This window comes from Somniosus microcephalus, chromosome 6, assembly GCF_052327205.1.
Source record: "Somniosus microcephalus isolate GS21.2 chromosome 6, FLI_Smic_1.0, whole genome shotgun sequence".
In the NCBI taxonomy this organism is placed as follows: Eukaryota; Metazoa; Chordata; class Chondrichthyes; order Squaliformes; family Somniosidae; genus Somniosus; species Somniosus microcephalus.
In genome coordinates, this window is record NC_140992.1 from 157125735 (window position 1) to 157145665 (window position 19931).

Consider the following 19931-nt stretch of genomic DNA (forward strand, 5'->3'; position numbering starts at 1 on the left):
GTAATCGGGCTGGATCCTGAAAGATTACGCCCACTTAAGGAATTACCCTTACCTCACACTGTAAAAGCTTTAAGAAGGTGTCTGGGATTCTTTTCGTACTATGCCCAGTGGATGGCTAGTTACGCAGATAAAGTTCGACCTCTTATTAAGTCGACGTCTTTTCCGCTATCGGCAGAAGCTCAGGAGGCTTTCTGTAATATCAAAACGGGACATTGGGAAGGCAGTGGTATGTGCCGTGGATGAGAAGATCCCTTTTCAAGTGGAAAGTGATGCATCTGATTTTGCATTGGCAGCAACTCTTAACCAAGCTGGTAGACCAGTAGCTTTCTTCTCTTGTACATTGCAAGGACCAGAACCTGTTGTGTTTGTGCTGAATGCAAACCCTGCTTCTATAAGCCGTCCGAGCCAGCTCATCTTATTAAAGCAACTCGATGATTTGAGCGTTTGAGTCTCGATTTTAAAGGTCCCCTTCCATCGAGCGATCGTAATGTCTATTTTCTTAATATCATAGACGAGTACTCTCGGTTCCCTTTTATTATCCCCTGTCCAGATGTGACCAGTGCTGTTGTAATTAAATGCCTCTGCCAACTGTTTTCTTTGTTTGGCATGCCTAACCATATACATAGTGATAGGGGTTCTTCCTTTATGAGCGAAGAATTGCAACAGTTTTTGCTATCGAAAGGGATTGCAACGAGTAGAACTACCAACTATAACCCTCGTGGTAATGGGCAGGTCGAGAAAGAAAATGCGACAGTGTGGAAGGCTATTGTATTGTCTCTGAAGTCACACGGCCTGCCGACCTCTTGCTGGCAGGATGTCCTGCCAGACGTGCTGCATTCCATAAGGTCTCTTTTGTGTACAGCGATGAATGCCACCCCTCATGAAAGGATGTTTAGCTTTCCAAGAAAAGCCACTAATGCAGTATCGTTATCCACATGGATGACGACCACGGGCCCTGTGCTGTTGCGCAGACATGTGAGAGGCCACAAGACTGATCCACTGGTGGAGGAAGTACAACTCCTTCATGCTAATCCCCAGTATGCGTACATTCAATATCCGGATGGGCGAGAGGATACAGTCTCTATTAAAGATCTTGCATCTGCTGGAGCTCGAAAACAGTTAGGCTCTGAGTGTGGAGTTTTCAATCGTGGTATTGGACCATCAGAGACACAAACCCTCAGTGTGGAAAACACTGGTGATTCTGGGAATTCGGATGAACCGGAGTTGGTACTCCGGGAGGAGCCTCGGCAAGAGTTACGTCGTTCCCAGAGGATTATTAGACCTCCTGACAGACTGCATCTATAGCAGGGGGTGAATGTGATGAAATAACTCTGCATTCTGGATTGTCTGTTGTTGTACTTGTTAATGTCTGGAATGTTTTACAGGTGTAACCACTAATGATCCTCCCTAGCTCCGCCTTTATGGACCCTCCTGATTGATGTGAGTCTTATTTATAAGAGCTGGGTTTTACTCATAAGGGCTCGGTCGGTGATGAATGATGGTTGCCCTGTGTTAACTTGATGCCATGATTCTTTAGTTTTAAGTTTTAACTTCATGGATTCAGGCAGTTATTTGGCACATCAATTTTATTAAGTAACAACTTTGGAAGATGGATCGATTTTTGAAACCAGAGCTTCTGGATATCGATCCCCATTCGGCAGATGCGTCGAAGAATTTTACGCATTGGCTTCGATGTTTTGAACACTTCATCGCATCGATTGATCCGACGGTTAACAAGTTGGGTCTTTTAGCCAACTTGGTAAGTCATCAAACTTACTCTATATTTGAAGATATTACTACGTATGAAGAGGCCCTTGCAGCTCTTAAGACCCAGTACCTTAAGTCGGTTAATGAAGTATACGCCAGGTATCTTTTGTCTACTCGCAGGCAATTACCCGAGGAATCCCAGGATGATTTCCTGCAGGATCTTAAGGCTTTGGCTAAGGATTGCAACTACAAGGCTGTCTCTGCCATATTGTATCAGGAAGAAGCCATTCGCGATTCTTTTATATCTGGCCTCCGATCTAATTATATTAGACAGAGACTCCTCAAGAATGACTCATTAGTTTTAAAAACAGTCGTTGTTACGGCTCGATCGTTAGATGTAGCCCAGAAGAATTTAGAAGTGTATGCATCAGTCCATGCGTTTCTCTCAGCCTCGTGTGTTCCGAGTATGGAGGCATCCATACCGCCAATGGAGCCTCCACTTAATCCTACAGTTGCGGCTGTACCCCATGGGTCTAAGTGTTATTTTTGTGGCTAATCTAAACACTCCAGGCAAAGATGCCCAGCCAGAGAGGCTACTTGTTTTAAATGTAAAGTGTGTAAGGGTAATCCTGTACCCGATGTCTTTTCTGCTGCCGCCTATCGTTTTACTCTAGCCTCGGTTACGGTTGACCAGACCATACCATGTTCCTTGTCGAAATCTATGATGGACATTAAGATTAATGGTCGTCCTACTGGGTGTTTGATAGACTGTGGCAGTACTGAAAGTTTTATACATCCCATCCTGTTCATTGAAGGTGTATCCTACTCGAAGTGAAATTGTGATGGCGTCCAAGTCCCTTACTTTGGAGGTAACTGGATATTGTAAAGTCACATTGACCGTTAAGGATACGGAGTATAAGGACTTTAAACTCCTTATATTACCTCAGCTGTGTGTGAACTTAATTTTAGGCTTGGACTTCCAGTGTCAGCATGAGAGCGTCACCCTTAAGTATGGTGGGTCTCAGCCTCCACTCACAGTCTGCGGCCTTTCTACTTTAAAAGTAAGTCCGCCTTCTTTGTTCATGAACCTTGCTCTTAATTGCAGACCTATAGTGACTAAGAGTCGACGGTATAGTTCAGAATATAAAACATTTATAAAAGAGGAAGTGGAAAGGCTTCAACGGGAGGGAATCATCGAACATAGTAATAGCCTGTGGCGTGCCCAGGTGGTGGTGGTTAAAACTAATGAAAAGAAAAGACTTGTGGTCGATTATAGCCAGACTATAAACTTGTATACCCAATTGGACGCTTATCCTTTGCCTCGTATTTCTGAGATGGTGAACCAGATAGCTCAGTATCGCGTGTTCTCCACCATTGATTTAAAGTCTGCCTATCATCAACTCCCTATTAAAATAGAAGGCCGACCGTATACGGCCTTCGAAGCTAATGGGTGCCTGTACCAATTCCATAGGGTGCCCTTTGGAGTGACGAATGGGGTATCCGTCTTCCAACGGGAGATGGATCGTATGGTGGATGAATACGCGTTGGAAGCAACATTCCTGTACCTGGACAATGTTACTATCTGTGGGCGCGACCAACGGGAGCATGATCAAAATCTCACGAAGTTCCTAGAGATGGCAAAGAGGTTAAACCTGACCTACAACGAAAACAAGTGTACCTTCAATACTACACGTTTGTGTATTCTTGGTTGCGTTGTGGAGAATGGGGTAATCGGGCTGGATCCTGAAAGATTACGCCCACTTAAGGAATTACCCTTACCTCACACTGTAAAAGCTTTAAGAAGGTGTCTGGGATTCTTTTCGTACTATGCCCAGTGGATGGCTAGTTACGCAGATAAAGTTCGACCTCTTATTAAGTCGACGTCTTTTCCGCTATCGGCAGAAGCTCAGGAGGCTTTCTGTAATATCAAAACGGGACATTGGGAAGGCAGTGGTATGTGCCGTGGATGAGAAGATCCCTTTTCAAGTGGAAAGTGATGCATCTGATTTTGCATTGGCAGCAACTCTTAACCAAGCTGGTAGACCAGTAGCTTTCTTCTCTTGTACATTGCAAGGACCAGAACCTGTTGTGTTTGTGCTGAATGCAAACCCTGCTTCTATAAGCCGTCCGAGCCAGCTCATCTTATTAAAGCAACTCGATGATTTGAGCGTTTGAGTCTCGATTTTAAAGGTCCCCTTCCATCGAGCGATCGTAATGTCTATTTTCTTAATATCATAGACGAGTACTCTCGGTTCCCTTTTATTATCCCCTGTCCAGATGTGACCAGTGCTGTTGTAATTAAATGCCTCTGCCAACTGTTTTCTTTGTTTGGCATGCCTAACCATATACATAGTGATAGGGGTTCTTCCTTTATGAGCGAAGAATTGCAACAGTTTTTGCTATCGAAAGGGATTGCAACGAGTAGAACTACCAACTATAACCCTCGTGGTAATGGGCAGGTCGAGAAAGAAAATGCGACAGTGTGGAAGGCTATTGTATTGTCTCTGAAGTCACACGGCCTGCCGACCTCTTGCTGGCAGGATGTCCTGCCAGACGTGCTGCATTCCATAAGGTCTCTTTTGTGTACAGCGATGAATGCCACCCCTCATGAAAGGATGTTTAGCTTTCCAAGAAAAGCCACTAATGCAGTATCGTTATCCACATGGATGACGACCACGGGCCCTGTGCTGTTGCGCAGACATGTGAGAGGCCACAAGACTGATCCACTGGTGGAGGAAGTACAACTCCTTCATGCTAATCCCCAGTATGCGTACATTCAATATCCGGATGGGCGAGAGGATACAGTCTCTATTAAAGATCTTGCATCTGCTGGAGCTCGAAAACAGTTAGGCTCTGAGTGTGGAGTTTTCAATCGTGGTATTGGACCATCAGAGACACAAACCCTCAGTGTGGAAAACACTGGTGATTCTGGGAATTCGGATGAACCGGAGTTGGTACTCCGGGAGGAGCCTCGGCAAGAGTTACGTCGTTCCCAGAGGATTATTAGACCTCCTGACAGACTGCCTCTATAGCAGGGGGTGAATGTGATGAAATAACTCTGCATTCTGGATTGTCTGTTGTTGTACTTGTTAATGTCTGGAATGTTTTACAGGTGTAACCACTAATGATCCTCCCTAGCTCCGCCTTTATGGACCCTCCTGATTGATGTGAGTCTTATTTATAAGAGCTGGGTTTTACTCATAAGGGCTCGGTCGGTGATGAATGATGGTTGCCCTGTGTTAACTTGATGCCATGATTCTTTAGTTTTAAGTTTTAACTTCATGGATTCAGGCAGTTATTTGGCACATCAATTTTATTAAGTAACAACTTTGGAAGATGGATCGATTTTTGAAACCAGAGCTTCTGGATATCGATCCCCATTCGGCAGATGCGTCGAAGAATTTTACGCATTGGCTTCGATGTTTTGAACACTTCATCGCATCGATTGATCCGACGGTTAACAAGTTGGGTCTTTTAGCCAACTTGGTAAGTCATCAAACTTACTCTATATTTGAAGATATTACTACGTATGAAGAGGCCCTTGCAGCTCTTAAGACCCAGTACCTTAAGTCGGTTAATGAAGTATACGCCAGGTATCTTTTGTCTACTCGCAGGCAATTACCCGAGGAATCCCAGGATGATTTCCTGCAGGATCTTAAGGCTTTGGCTAAGGATTGCAACTACAAGGCTGTCTCTGCCATATTGTATCAGGAAGAAGCCATTCGCGATTCTTTTATATCTGGCCTCCGATCTAATTATATTAGACAGAGACTCCTCAAGAATGACTCATTAGTTTTAAAAACAGTCGTTGTTACGGCTCGATCGTTAGATGTAGCCCAGAAGAATTTAGAAGTGTATGCATCAGTCCATGCGTTTCTCTCAGCCTCGTGTGTTCCGAGTATGGAGGCATCCATACCGCCAATGGAGCCTCCACTTAATCCTACAGTTGCGGCTGTACCCCATGGGTCTAAGTGTTATTTTTGTGGCTAATCTAAACACTCCAGGCAAAGATGCCCAGCCAGAGAGGCTACTTGTTTTAAATGTAAAGTGTGTAAGGGTAATCCTGTACCCGATGTCTTTTCTGCTGCCGCCTATCGTTTTACTCTAGCCTCGGTTACGGTTGACCAGACCATACCATGTTCCTTGTCGAAATCTATGATGGACATTAAGATTAATGGTCGTCCTACTGGGTGTTTGATAGACTGTGGCAGTACTGAAAGTTTTATACATCCCATCCTGTTCATTGAAGGTGTATCCTACTCGAAGTGAAATTGTGATGGCGTCCAAGTCCCTTACTTTGGAGGTAACTGGATATTGTAAAGTCACATTGACCGTTAAGGATACGGAGTATAAGGACTTTAAACTCCTTATATTACCTCAGCTGTGTGTGAACTTAATTTTAGGCTTGGACTTCCAGTGTCAGCATGAGAGCGTCACCCTTAAGTATGGTGGGTCTCAGCCTCCACTCACAGTCTGCGGCCTTTCTACTTTAAAAGTAAGTCCGCCTTCTTTGTTCATGAACCTTGCTCTTAATTGCAGACCTATAGTGACTAAGAGTCGACGGTATAGTTCAGAATATAAAACATTTATAAAAGAGGAAGTGGAAAGGCTTCAACGGGAGGGAATCATCGAACATAGTAATAGCCTGTGGCGTGCCCAGGTGGTGGTGGTTAAAACTAATGAAAAGAAAAGACTTGTGGTCGATTATAGCCAGACTATAAACTTGTATACCCAATTGGACGCTTATCCTTTGCCTCGTATTTCTGAGATGGTGAACCAGATAGCTCAGTATCGCGTGTTCTCCACCATTGATTTAAAGTCTGCCTATCATCAACTCCCTATTAAAATAGAAGGCCGACCGTATACGGCCTTCGAAGCTAATGGGTGCCTGTACCAATTCCATAGGGTGCCCTTTGGAGTGACGAATGGGGTATCCGTCTTCCAACGGGAGATGGATCGTATGGTGGATGAATACGCGTTGGAAGCAACATTCCTGTACCTGGACAATGTTACTATCTGTGGGCGCGACCAACGGGAGCATGATCAAAATCTCACGAAGTTCCTAGAGATGGCAAAGAGGTTAAACCTGACCTACAACGAAAACAAGTGTACCTTCAATACTACACGTTTGTGTATTCTTGGTTGCGTTGTGGAGAATGGGGTAATCGGGCTGGATCCTGAAAGATTACGCCCACTTAAGGAATTACCCTTACCTCACACTGTAAAAGCTTTAAGAAGGTGTCTGGGATTCTTTTCGTACTATGCCCAGTGGATGGCTAGTTACGCAGATAAAGTTCGACCTCTTATTAAGTCGACGTCTTTTCCGCTATCGGCAGAAGCTCAGGAGGCTTTCTGTAATATCAAAACGGGACATTGGGAAGGCAGTGGTATGTGCCGTGGATGAGAAGATCCCTTTTCAAGTGGAAAGTGATGCATCTGATTTTGCATTGGCAGCAACTCTTAACCAAGCTGGTAGACCAGTAGCTTTCTTCTCTTGTACATTGCAAGGACCAGAACCTGTTGTGTTTGTGCTGAATGCAAACCCTGCTTCTATAAGCCGTCCGAGCCAGCTCATCTTATTAAAGCAACTCGATGATTTGAGCGTTTGAGTCTCGATTTTAAAGGTCCCCTTCCATCGAGCGATCGTAATGTCTATTTTCTTAATATCATAGACGAGTACTCTCGGTTCCCTTTTATTATCCCCTGTCCAGATGTGACCAGTGCTGTTGTAATTAAATGCCTCTGCCAACTGTTTTCTTTGTTTGGCATGCCTAACCATATACATAGTGATAGGGGTTCTTCCTTTATGAGCGAAGAATTGCAACAGTTTTTGCTATCGAAAGGGATTGCAACGAGTAGAACTACCAACTATAACCCTCGTGGTAATGGGCAGGTCGAGAAAGAAAATGCGACAGTGTGGACGGCTATTGTATTGTCTCTGAAGTCACACGGCCTGCCGACCTCTTGCTGGCAGGATGTCCTGCCAGACGTGCTGCATTCCATAAGGTCTCTTTTGTGTACAGCGATGAATGCCACCCCTCATGAAAGGATGTTTAGCTTTCCAAGAAAAGCCACTAATGCAGTATCGTTATCCACATGGATGACGACCACGGGCCCTGTGCTGTTGCGCAGACATGTGAGAGGCCACAAGACTGATCCACTGGTGGAGGAAGTACAACTCCTTCATGCTAATCCCCAGTATGCGTACATTCAATATCCGGATGGGCGAGAGGATACAGTCTCTATTAAAGATCTTGCATCTGCTGGAGCTCGAAAACAGTTAGGCTCTGAGTGTGGAGTTTTCAATCGTGGTATTGGACCATCAGAGACACAAACCCTCAGTGTGGAAAACACTGGTGATTCTGGGAATTCGGATGAACCGGAGTTGGTACTCCGGGAGGAGCCTCGGCAAGAGTTACGTCGTTCCCAGAGGATTATTAGACCTCCTGACAGACTGCCTCTATAGCAGGGGGTGAATGTGATGAAATAACTCTGCATTCTGGATTGTCTGTTGTTGTACTTGTTAATGTCTGGAATGTTTTACAGGTGTAACCACTAATGATCCTCCCTAGCTCCGCCTTTATGGACCCTCCTGATTGATGTGAGTCTTATTTATAAGAGCTGGGTTTTACTCATAAGGGCTCGGTCGGTGATGAATGATGGTTGCCCTGTGTTAACTTGATGCCATGATTCTTTAGTTTTAAGTTTTAACTTCATGGATTCAGGCAGTTATTTGGCACATCAATTTTATTAAGTAACAACTTTGGAAGATGGATCGATTTTTGAAACCAGAGCTTCTGGATATCGATCCCCATTCGGCAGATGCGTCGAAGAATTTTACGCATTGGCTTCGATGTTTTGAACACTTCATCGCATCGATTGATCCGACGGTTAACAAGTTGGGTCTTTTAGCCAACTTGGTAAGTCATCAAACTTACTCTATATTTGAAGATATTACTACGTATGAAGAGGCCCTTGCAGCTCTTAAGACCCAGTACCTTAAGTCGGTTAATGAAGTATACGCCAGGTATCTTTTGTCTACTCGCAGGCAATTACCCGAGGAATCCCAGGATGATTTCCTGCAGGATCTTAAGGCTTTGGCTAAGGATTGCAACTACAAGGCTGTCTCTGCCATATTGTATCAGGAAGAAGCCATTCGCGATTCTTTTATATCTGGCCTCCGATCTAATTATATTAGACAGAGACTCCTCAAGAATGACTCATTAGTTTTAAAAACAGTCGTTGTTACGGCTCGATCGTTAGATGTAGCCCAGAAGAATTTAGAAGTGTATGCATCAGTCCATGCGTTTCTCTCAGCCTCGTGTGTTCCGAGTATGGAGGCATCCATACCGCCAATGGAGCCTCCACTTAATCCTACAGTTGCGGCTGTACCCCATGGGTCTAAGTGTTATTTTTGTGGCTAATCTAAACACTCCAGGCAAAGATGCCCAGCCAGAGAGGCTACTTGTTTTAAATGTAAAGTGTGTAAGGGTAATCCTGTACCCGATGTCTTTTCTGCTGCTGCCTATCGTTTTACTCTAGCCTCGGTTACGGTTGACCAGACCATACCATGTTCCTTGTCGAAATCTATGATGGACATTAAGATTAATGGTCGTCCTACTGGGTGTTTGATAGACTGTGGCAGTACTGAAAGTTTTATACATCCCATCCTGTTCATTGAAGGTGTATCCTACTCGAAGTGAAATTGTGATGGCGTCCAAGTCCCTTACTTTGGAGGTAACTGGATATTGTAAAGTCACATTGACCGTTAAGGATACGGAGTATAAGGACTTTAAACTCCTTATATTACCTCAGCTGTGTGTGAACTTAATTTTAGGCTTGGACTTCCAGTGTCAGCATGAGAGCGTCACCCTTAAGTATGGTGGGTCTCAGCCTCCACTCACAGTCTGCGGCCTTTCTACTTTAAAAGTAAGTCCGCCTTCTTTGTTCATGAACCTTGCTCTTAATTGCAGACCTATAGTGACTAAGAGTCGACGGTATAGTTCAGAATATAAAACATTTATAAAAGAGGAAGTGGAAAGGCTTCAACGGGAGGGAATCATCGAACATAGTAATAGCCTGTGGCGTGCCCAGGTGGTGGTGGTTAAAACTAATGAAAAGAAAAGACTTGTGGTCGATTATAGCCAGACTATAAACTTGTATACCCAATTGGACGCTTATCCTTTGCCTCGTATTTCTGAGATGGTGAACCAGATAGCTCAGTATCGCGTGTTCTCCACCATTGATTTAAAGTCTGCCTATCATCAACTCCCTATTAAAATAGAAGGCCGACCGTATACGGCCTTCGAAGCTAATGGGTGCCTGTACCAATTCCATAGGGTGCCCTTTGGAGTGACGAATGGGGTATCCGTCTTCCAACGGGAGATGGATCGTATGGTGGATGAATACGCGTTGGAAGCAACATTCCTGTACCTGGACAATGTTACTATCTGTGGGCGCGACCAACGGGAGCATGATCAAAATCTCACGAAGTTCCTAGAGATGGCAAAGAGGTTAAACCTGACCTACAACGAAAACAAGTGTACCTTCAATACTACACGTTTGTGTATTCTTGGTTGCGTTGTGGAGAATGGGGTAATCGGGCTGGATCCTGAAAGATTACGCCCACTTAAGGAATTACCCTTACCTCACACTGTAAAAGCTTTAAGAAGGTGTCTGGGATTCTTTTCGTACTGTGCCCAGTGGATGGCTAGTTACGCAGATAAAGTTCGACCTCTTATTAAGTCGACGTCTTTTCCGCTATCGGCAGAAGCTCAGGAGGCTTTCTGTAATATCAAAACGGGACATTGGGAAGGCAGTGGTATGTGCCGTGGATGAGAAGATCCCTTTTCAAGTGGAAAGTGATGCATCTGATTTTGCATTGGCAGCAACTCTTAACCAAGCTGGTAGACCAGTAGCTTTCTTCTCTTGTACATTGCAAGGACCAGAACCTGTTGTGTTTGTGCTGAATGCAAACCCTGCTTCTATAAGCCGTCCGAGCCAGCTCATCTTATTAAAGCAACTCGATGATTTGAGCGTTTGAGTCTCGATTTTAAAGGTCCCCTTCCATCGAGCGATCGTAATGTCTATTTTCTTAATATCATAGACGAGTACTCTCGGTTCCCTTTTATTATCCCCTGTCCAGATGTGACCAGTGCTGTTGTAATTAAATGCCTCTGCCAACTGTTTTCTTTGTTTGGCATGCCTAACCATATACATAGTGATAGGGGTTCTTCCTTTATGAGCGAAGAATTGCAACAGTTTTTGCTATCGAAAGGGATTGCAACGAGTAGAACTACCAACTATAACCCTCGTGGTAATGGGCAGGTCGAGAAAGAAAATGCGACAGTGTGGAAGGCTATTGTATTGTCTCTGAAGTCACACGGCCTGCCGACCTCTTGCTGGCAGGATGTCCTGCCAGACGTGCTGCATTCCATAAGGTCTCTTTTGTGTACAGCGATGAATGCCACCCCTCATGAAAGGATGTTTAGCTTTCCAAGAAAAGCCACTAATGCAGTATCGTTATCCACATGGATGACGACCACGGGCCCTGTGCTGTTGCGCAGACATGTGAGAGGCCACAAGACTGATCCACTGGTGGAGGAAGTACAACTCCTTCATGCTAATCCCCAGTATGCGTACATTCAATATCCGGATGGGCGAGAGGATACAGTCTCTATTAAAGATCTTGCATCTGCTGGAGCTCGAAAACAGTTAGGCTCTGAGTGTGGAGTTTTCAATCGTGGTATTGGACCATCAGAGACACAAACCCTCAGTGTGGAAAACACTGGTGATTCTGGGAATTCGGATGAACCGGAGTTGGTACTCCGGGAGGAGCCTCGGCAAGAGTTACGTCGTTCCCAGAGGATTATTAGACCTCCTGACAGACTGCCTCTATAGCAGGGGGTGAATGTGATGAAATAACTCTGCATTCTGGATTGTCTGTTGTTGTACTTGTTAATGTCTGGAATGTTTTACAGGTGTAACCACTAATGATCCTCCCTAGCTCCGCCTTTATGGACCCTCCTGATTGATGTGAGTCTTATTTATAAGAGCTGGGTTTTACTCATAAGGGCTCGGTCGGTGATGAATGATGGTTGCCCTGTGTTAACTTGATGCCATGATTCTTTAGTTTTAAGTTTTAACTTCATGGATTCAGGCAGTTATTTGGCACATCAATTTTATTAAGTAACAACTTTGGAAGATGGATCGATTTTTGAAACCAGAGCTTCTGGATATCGATCCCCATTCGGCAGATGCGTCGAAGAATTTTACGCATTGGCTTCGATGTTTTGAACACTTCATCGCATCGATTGATCCGACGGTTAACAAGTTGGGTCTTTTAGCCAACTTGGTAAGTCATCAAACTTACTCTATATTTGAAGATATTACTACGTATGAAGAGGCCCTTGCAGCTCTTAAGACCCAGTACCTTAAGTCGGTTAATGAAGTATACGCCAGGTATCTTTTGTCTACTCGCAGGCAATTACCCGAGGAATCCCAGGATGATTTCCTGCAGGATCTTAAGGCTTTGGCTAAGGATTGCAACTACAAGGCTGTCTCTGCCATATTGTATCAGGAAGAAGCCATTCGCGATTCTTTTATATCTGGCCTCCGATCTAATTATATTAGACAGAGACTCCTCAAGAATGACTCATTAGTTTTAAAAACAGTCGTTGTTACGGCTCGATCGTTAGATGTAGCCCAGAAGAATTTAGAAGTGTATGCATCAGTCCATGCGTTTCTCTCAGCCTCGTGTGTTCCGAGTATGGAGGCATCCATACCGCCAATGGAGCCTCCACTTAATCCTACAGTTGCGGCTGTACCCCATGGGTCTAAGTGTTATTTTTGTGGCTAATCTAAACACTCCAGGCAAAGATGCCCAGCCAGAGAGGCTACTTGTTTTAAATGTAAAGTGTGTAAGGGTAATCCTGTACCCGATGTCTTTTCTGCTGCCGCCTATCGTTTTACTCTAGCCTCGGTTACGGTTGACCAGACCATACCATGTTCCTTGTCGAAATCTATGATGGACATTAAGATTAATGGTCGTCCTACTGGGTGTTTGATAGACTGTGGCAGTACTGAAAGTTTTATACATCCCATCCTGTTCATTGAAGGTGTATCCTACTCGAAGTGAAATTGTGATGGCGTCCAAGTCCCTTACTTTGGAGGTAACTGGATATTGTAAAGTCACATTGACCGTTAAGGATACGGAGTATAAGGACTTTAAACTCCTTATATTACCTCAGCTGTGTGTGAACTTAATTTTAGGCTTGGACTTCCAGTGTCAGCATGAGAGCGTCACCCTTAAGTATGGTGGGTCTCAGCCTCCACTCACAGTCTGCGGCCTTTCTACTTTAAAAGTAAGTCCGCCTTCTTTGTTCATGAACCTTGCTCTTAATTGCAGACCTATAGTGACTAAGAGTCGACGGTATAGTTCAGAATATAAAACATTTATAAAAGAGGAAGTGGAAAGGCTTCAACGGGAGGGAATCATCGAACATAGTAATAGCCTGTGGCGTGCCCAGGTGGTGGTGGTTAAAACTAATGAAAAGAAAAGACTTGTGGTCGATTATAGCCAGACTATAAACTTGTATACCCAATTGGACGCTTATCCTTTGCCTCGTATTTCTGAGATGGTGAACCAGATAGCTCAGTATCGCGTGTTCTCCACCATTGATTTAAAGTCTGCCTATCATCAACTCCCTATTAAAATAGAAGGCCGACCGTATACGGCCTTCGAAGCTAATGGGTGCCTGTACCAATTCCATAGGGTGCCCTTTGGAGTGACGAATGGGGTATCCGTCTTCCAACGGGAGATGGATCGTATGGTGGATGAATACGCGTTGGAAGCAACATTCCTGTACCTGGACAATGTTACTATCTGTGGGCGCGACCAACGGGAGCATGATCAAAATCTCACGAAGTTCCTAGAGATGGCAAAGAGGTTAAACCTGACCTACAACGAAAACAAGTGTACCTTCAATACTACACGTTTGTGTATTCTTGGTTGCGTTGTGGAGAATGGGGTAATCGGGCTGGATCCTGAAAGATTACGCCCACTTAAGGAATTACCCTTACCTCACACTGTAAAAGCTTTAAGAAGGTGTCTGGGATTCTTTTCGTACTATGCCCAGTGGATGGCTAGTTACGCAGATAAAGTTCGACCTCTTATTAAGTCGACGTCTTTTCCGCTATCGGCAGAAGCTCAGGAGGCTTTCTGTAATATCAAAACGGGACATTGGGAAGGCAGTGGTATGTGCCGTGGATGAGAAGATCCCTTTTCAAGTGGAAAGTGATGCATCTGATTTTGCATTGGCAGCAACTCTTAACCAAGCTGGTAGACCAGTAGCTTTCTTCTCTTGTACATTGCAAGGACCAGAACCTGTTGTGTTTGTGCTGAATGCAAACCCTGCTTCTATAAGCCGTCCGAGCCAGCTCATCTTATTAAAGCAACTCGATGATTTGAGCGTTTGAGTCTCGATTTTAAAGGTCCCCTTCCATCGAGCGATCGTAATGTCTATTTTCTTAATATCATAGACGAGTACTCTCGGTTCCCTTTTATTATCCCCTGTCCAGATGTGACCAGTGCTGTTGTAATTAAATGCCTCTGCCAACTGTTTTCTTTGTTTGGCATGCCTAACCATATACATAGTGATAGGGGTTCTTCCTTTATGAGCGAAGAATTGCAACAGTTTTTGCTATCGAAAGGGATTGCAACGAGTAGAACTACCAACTATAACCCTCGTGGTAATGGGCAGGTCATAGAGTCATAGAGTCATAGAGTAATACAGCACAGATAGAGGCCCTTCGGCCCATCGTGTCCATGCCGGCCATCAAGCCCTGTCTAATCTAATCCCATATTCCAGCATTTGGCCCGTAGCCTTGTATGCTATGGCATTTCAAATGCTCATCCAAATGCTTCTTAAATGTTGTGAGGGTTTCTGCCTCCACAACCCTTTCAGGCAGTGAGTTCCAGACTCCAACCACCCTCTGGGTGAAAAAGTTCTTTCTCAAATCCCCTCTAAACCTCCCTCCCTTTACCTTGAATCTATGCCCCCTAGTTATTGACCCCTCTACTAAGGGGAAAAGCTCCTCAGCATCCATCCTATCTATGCCCCTCACAATTTTGTACACCTCAATCATGTCCCCCCTCAGCCTCCTCTGCTCCAAGGAAAACAAACCCAATCTGCCCAGTCTCTCTTCATAGCTGAAGCGCTCCAGCCCTGGTAACATCCTGGTGAACCTCCTCTGCACCCTCTCTAACGCGATCACATCTTTCCTGTAGTGTGGCGACCAGAACTGCACACAGTATTCCAGCTGTGGCCTAACCAGTGTTTTATACAGCTCCATCATAACCTCCTTGCTCTTATATTCTATGCCTCGGCTAATGAAGGCAAGTATCCCATATGCCTTTTTTACCACCTTATCCACCTGTTCCGCCGCCTTCAGGGATCTGTGTACCTGCACACCCAGATCCCTCTGACCCTCCGTCTTGCCTAGGGTCTTACCATTCATTGTGTATTCCCTTGCCTTGTTAGACCCCCCAAAGTGCATCACCTCGCACTTTTCCGGGTTAAATTCCATTTGCCACTGTTCCGCCCATCTGACCAACCCATCTATATCGTTCTGCAGACTGAGGCTACCCTCCTCGCTATTTACCACCCTACCAATTTTAGTATCATCCGCGAATTTACTGATCATACCCTTTACATTCATATCCAAGTCATTAATGTAGACCACAAACAGCAAGGGACCCAGCACCGATCCCTGTGGTACCCCACTGGCCACAGGTTTCCAGTCACAAAAACAACCTTCGACCATCACCCTCTGCCTTCTGCCACTAAGCCAGTTTTGTATCCAATGTGCCAAGGCACCCTGGATTCCATGGGCTCTTACCTTCTTGACCAGTCTCCTGTGCGGGACTTTATCGAAGGCCTTACTGAAATCCATGTATACCACATCCACTGCGTTACCCTCATCCACACACCTAGTCACCCCCTCAAAAAATTCAATCAAATTAGTCAGACATGATCTTCCCTTGACAAAGCCATGTTGACTATCCCTGATTAATCCTTGCCTCTCCAAGTGGAGACAAATTTTGTCCCTCAGGATTTTTTCCAGTAATTTTCCTACCACTGATGTTAGGCTCACTGGCCTGTAGTTCCCCGGTTTTTCCCTACTACCCTTCTTGAATAATGGTACTACATTAGCGGTTCTCCAGTCCTCTGGCACATCCCCTGTGGCCAGAGAGGTCCTGAATATATGTGTTAGAGCCCCCGCAATCTCCTCCTTTGCCTCACACAGCAGCCTGGGGTACATTTCATCGGGGCCTGGGGATTTATCCATTTTTAGGCCAGCTAAAACCGCCAATACCTCCTCCCTCTCGATGTTAATATGTTCGAGCATATCACAGTCCCCCCGCCCTATTTCTATGTCTACATCGTCCTTCTCCATAGTGAAAACAGATGCAAAAAATTCATTTAGAACCCCTCCTACATCTTCCGGCTCCACACACAGATTGCCACTTTTGTCCCTAATGGGCCCTATTTTTTCCCTAGTTATCCTTTTACCCTTAATATACTTATAAAACATCTTCGGATTTTCCTTTATTTTGCTCGCCAGTGTTATTTCATGGCCCCTCCTTGATCTCCTAATTTCTTTTTTAAGTATCCCCCTGCACTTTTTGTACTCCTCTAGGGCTTCCTCCGTCTTTAGCCTTTTGTATCTACCAAAAGCCCTCCTTTTTTTCTTAATCCATTCCCGTATATCCCCTGACATCCACGGTTCCCTGTGGTTTTTGGAACCACTCTTGACCTTTATGGGAACATGTTGCCCTTGTATGCTCTCAATCTCCCTTCTGAAAGCCTCCCATTGCTCCGATGCGGATTTTCCTACAAGTAGCTGATCCCAGTCCATTTTGGCCAGATCCTGCCTTATCCTATTAAAATCGGCCTTCCCCCAATTTAGAACCTTTATTTCCGGCCCATCCCTGTCCTTTTCCATGACCACCTTAAATCTTACCATATTATGGTCACTATCACCAAAGTGCTCACCTACTAGCACTTTTTCCACTTGGCCGGCCACATTCCCTAGAATTAGGTCCAGTACCGCCCCCTCTCTTGTAGGACTTTCTACATGCTGGCTCAAAAAGCTCTCCTGGATGCACTTTAAGAATTCTACACCCTCTGAGCCTTTCACACTTTGACTATCCCAGTTAATATTGGGGAAGTTGAAATCCCCCATTATTATTACCCTATTATTTGCACATTTCTCTGAGATTTGCCTACATATCTGTTCCTCTATCTCCCCCTGACTGTTTGGAGGCCTATAGTACACTCCCAGCAAAGTGCTTGCCCCCTTTTTGTTTTTAAGCTCCACCCATATGGCCTCATTAGAGGACCCAGCTAATATATCATCCCTCCTTACTGCAGTAATTGACTCCTTAATTAATATTGCGACACCCCCTCCTCTTATACCTCCCCCTCTGTCTCGCCTGAAGATTCTGTACCCCGGAATATTGAGCTGCCAGTCTTGCCCCTCCCTCAACCATGTCTCAGTGATAGCAACAATATCATACTCCCATGTGTTTATCAACACCTTCAGTTCATCCACCTTATTTGCAAGGCTCCTTGCATTAAAATAGATGCCATCCAGCCTTGCCCTTATATATTGGTCGAGAAAGAAAATGTGACAGTGTGGAAGGCTATTGTATTGTCTCTGAAGTCACACGGCCTGCCGACCTCTTGCTGGCAGGATGTCCTGCCAGACGTGCTGCATTCCATAAGGTCTCTTTTGTGTACAGCGATGAATGCCACCCCTCATGAAAGGATGTTTAGCTTTCCAAGAAAAGCCACTAATGCAGTATCGTTATCCACATGGATGACGACCACGGGCCCTGTGCTGTTGCGCAGACATGTGAGAGGCCACAAGACTGATCCACTGGTGGAGGAAGTACAACTCCTTCATGCTAATCCCCAGTATGCGTACATTCAATATCCGGATGGGCGAGAGGATACGGTCTCTATTAAAGATCTTGCATCTGCTGGAGCTCGAAAACAGTTAGGCTCTGAGTGTGGAGTTTTCAATCGTGGTATTGGACCATCAGAGACACAAACCCTCAGTGTGGAAAACACTGGTGATTCTGGGAATTCGGATGAACCGGAGTTGGTACTCCGGGAGGAGCCTCGGCAAGAGTTACGTCGTTCCCAGAGGATTATTAGACCTCCTGACAGACTGCATCTATAGCAGGGGGTGAATGTGATGAAATAACTCTGCATTCTGGATTGTCTGTTGTTGTACTTGTTAATGTCTGGAATGTTTTACAGGTGTAACCACTAATGATCCTCCCTAGCTCCGCCTTTATGGACCCTCCTGATTGATGTGAGTCTTATTTATAAGAGCTGGGTTTTACTCATAAGGGCTCGGTCGGTGATGAATGATGGTTGCCCTGTGTTAACTTGATGCCATGATTCTTTAGTTTTAAGTTTTAACTTCATGGATTCAGGCAGTTATTTGGCACATCAGTGACACACATTGTAGGATTCGCAAAATTGGATTTCATATTAATAAGGGTTAAATGGCAGAAGAGGCCGTGATTCTAAGACTGTTTTAAAAGAAGCCCAGAAAAAGGGGCATACAAAATGGCCACCATACCATGTGACCAACTTATTGGGACACTTTAAAATGGTTCCTGCGCAACCTCAGACAGTTTTGTGGATTCAATCCACAGTAAGTTCTGGAAGCCGTTCCTGAGAGAACGAAACCAGACCCACAGGCATGCATATGGATTAGATGCTGATCCACTCAAGATCGGCCTGGAGACAGAGGCCATCAAGATGCTGCCCCACACAAAAGGGGATAATTTCATATTCATGAGAACAGCACCCAGGACTAGATAACGAGATCAGCAGGACATTCAAAACAATGAAAGCCATTTCCAACCAGAAATGGGCCTGTTACCAGCCGCTTAAAATGATTTTAAATATAATAACTGCCCCGCTGTGCTCAAAGCCCGCCAAAGTTAAAACAAAGACTAACCTGATTTTGGGTGGGAAGTGAAGCCTCGGGAAGAAAGGTATATCTGGAGAGACTTTTCGGCAGTTGACACTGCAATGGGACATGACTCGACACGGCAGTAGATTGGGCAGACACACAGCTTGGGAGAAGACGCTGGAGGAAGCTTGAATCAACAAGCTTGAACAGTCACAAGGAGAGTCGAGCTAAAAGACAGTTTACAGTCGGGCAGTCGTTGCAGCCCCAGCAGCCGGTCCAGCTTTTGAGCTGTGCGAAGAGGAGCTGGCTTGGGGAAAGATCAGCGGACTCCTCTCCACCGTCGGAGAAGAAAGATAATTATGACTGCATAAAGAAAGCTGCTCGAAACCAGCGTCCCGCCCCGAGGAAAACTATCGGGAGATCATCGACCATCCCCGGGCCGTAGCTGAAGGTAGAAGGGGCCACACCAGCCCAAAGCTCCTCTAACCAGGGTCGAGCCGACGATCCTCGACCCCGCCGACATCCAGGCCCGCCGGTGTCCAGCCGCCCCCGACCCCCACCTCAGGTGAGAGGTGTGGCGCAGTTTGCAGGGGCTCCACGATCCACGTGGAGACGAGACGCCTGAAAGGACCAAACACAGACTCGTTTTCAAAACCTTGCACTTCCTAGTGGGATTGGTGAGCATGTTTCTGGCCCTTCACAATCAGATCTAGATAGGTTTAATAAGGGGGTGGATTTAAGGGTACAATTAACATGAGTTGTTGTCCCTCGATGTTCCATGTGTTTCCTTATTTCATGATGATCTTTGTAGAATATAAGATGCCTGTATTTGCCTTAGTTAGTATAATGTCATTATGATTTGTTTGTGTTTGTTTTTCCCTCCCATGTACCGTACTCTTATCTGTGTTGCATTTGATTTGATATATTTTTCCATTTGCAATAAAATTTCATTTTGATTCATCAAACTTGGTCTACACGAGTTTTCTCTACATTGTAGTTCCTGCGCCTAAGACCAGAGTATAGAACCTAAGGGGTGAGTGGGTCGAACCACTCAAAGTTTTACTGTGCAAGAGAGAGAGGCCTCTGGAGAGAGAAACCTCTGGGAAACCTCTCGAGGAAGGAAAACACCTTACAACATCACCCAAACACATTGCACTGCACTCACTGACACACTTCTGTAGTGTATGTATCCGTCTACCTTTAAGAAAACCATTGTATGTAACCGTTCA